Source organism: Mus caroli, chromosome 2 (assembly GCF_900094665.2).
Source record: "Mus caroli chromosome 2, CAROLI_EIJ_v1.1, whole genome shotgun sequence".
NCBI classification, from domain to species: Eukaryota; Metazoa; Chordata; class Mammalia; order Rodentia; family Muridae; genus Mus; species Mus caroli.
In genome coordinates this window covers 101,288,441-101,290,294 of record NC_034571.1, presented here as the reverse complement: position 1 = coordinate 101,290,294, position 1,854 = coordinate 101,288,441, and the positions used below count along the sequence as shown (strand labels likewise).

The following is a 1,854-nucleotide window of genomic DNA, read 5'->3' as shown; positions in this document are numbered from 1 at the left end:
TAGCCAATTAGTTTCTCATTTAATTACTATCCAGCTAGCATGGTACTATAAACCAAGAGATGGTATCTGGGTGATTACATAGATACCAGGGCTTACTTAATGAGCATTAGGTGAAGCTGTCTAATTACTGGTCAAAGACACTAAGAATGAAGGATGATGGGAGTGCTTAGCCTTAAATGGGTCATATATGTGGCACCAGTCCAAGCATAGGGACTGTCATGATAAACGGAAAGAAAAGAACATGATATAGCTATTGCACTCATAAACTTGCCATATTTGTATATACATGCACAAGATCTGCACAAAACTGTGCCCGGCAAAAAAAAATTATCATGGAATTGGAAAAATCCATGACGGCCTTCTCTCAGTGAGGGACTAATGACAGTTAATGGTGGCCAAATGAATAGATATTTATTTCAGTATTGTCATCACTTACCAAATGGTCTGTGCTCCTGTAAATATTTCCCTTCCTTGTATATGCAAGCAACCATAATTAAACTCCAGGTCACACACAAAGAAAAACATAGTAGAAGAGGGCCTCATTAAGAAGACAAGGGTTATCAGTAAGAGAAGTAGGGTGGGAAAGAGTAATTGGGAGTGATTTAAAATAAATTAGCAATTAACTATGTACATGTATACAACTGTCAAAGAACACAAGGTAAATTTAAAGTAATTTTTGAAAAATAATTTATAAGAGTTGCCACCTGGTTTAGTCTTCCTGTCACTCTGCTCTTCAGCCTCCTCATATGCTAAAGTTTTGTTTTGCTTGCTTAAATAAACCTTGATTCCTTACTCACTTAAAAATTATTTATGTGTTAATGAATAATTTGGGATATTCTCTTTATGTAAAAGTAAAGTGACTACTAACATTTATATATAAGAGTCTCTGTAGACATCGCTTTTAATTTACTTTCTATAAACACCATTAACTAGAATGAACTCATCATAGGATAAATATTTGTTGAACTGTTGGGAAGCAGCTATTCGACTTTTGAAAGAAAGTTTTATGCAATCTCATTTTCCTCCATAGATATGTGCATTTCTACAATTTCCAAACCCTTATAAACACATCGTTTCAGTGATGTATTTTGGCTTTAATTCACCTAGTAAATATAAGAAGATGAGTGGGCTTATAGGAAGATATATGAGTGATAGATATGGTAAACAGACATAATTCATCAAATATACAACTATATCAAACTTAGCAAATTTCCCAGTTAACTATGTGAAATTACTTTAGATCAGTTATATACCAAGAAGAAAATGAAAAAAAAATAGTTTTATATTTTAGATAACATTATGATGAACTATAACTATAAAAATATATTCTTCTGCCTCTAGAGGCATTGTATATGTGGCTGCTGTGTCTCATGTGTGTCAGTAGGTGGCAGAGAGGAGACAGGCTATGCCTACTCTCAGTGTACTCATGTATAAACATCTGAATGTTTTGAAGTCTAACATTCCATGGAAAAAAGCCAGGCTGAAACTGTCAACAGTCCAGGCACCAGGCAGGACCAGATGGGCATCCAGGATGGGGAGCAAGCTAGAGACTCAGAGTGGGAGTAAGGTTAAGACAGGTGACCCTTGCAAGGAACCACATAGGCAGGCTAGGGGAGAGGAGTGAGCTTAAGACAATCAATGGACTTGCACCATGGGTCACAGACAGGAAGCTAGCCTGAGATGATCACAGTTCAGGCTTGGGTAGGGAGGTCATGCCTGAAATGACCACTACCTGACACCATAAAGCATGAGCAGGACATAGCACTCCTGAGATGACCCCAGACGCTCAGAGACCACAGTCACCGCTAAAGGGAGAGAGTAAATGGTAGAAAAATAGAAGGGAAAGAAAAACAG

The 1,854-nt window shown here is 37.2% G+C and overlaps 1 non-coding gene across 1 annotated transcript; it reads left to right on the top strand.

Moving 5' to 3' along the window:
- Nucleotides 1-1,330: 1,330 nt before the first annotated feature.
- Nucleotides 1,331-1,462, top strand: LOC115030500. The gene has a single exon (XR_003836093.1). It is a non-coding gene; the product is annotated as a small nucleolar RNA SNORA17 (small nucleolar RNA).
- The last annotated feature ends 392 nt before the right edge of the window (nt 1,463-1,854 follow it).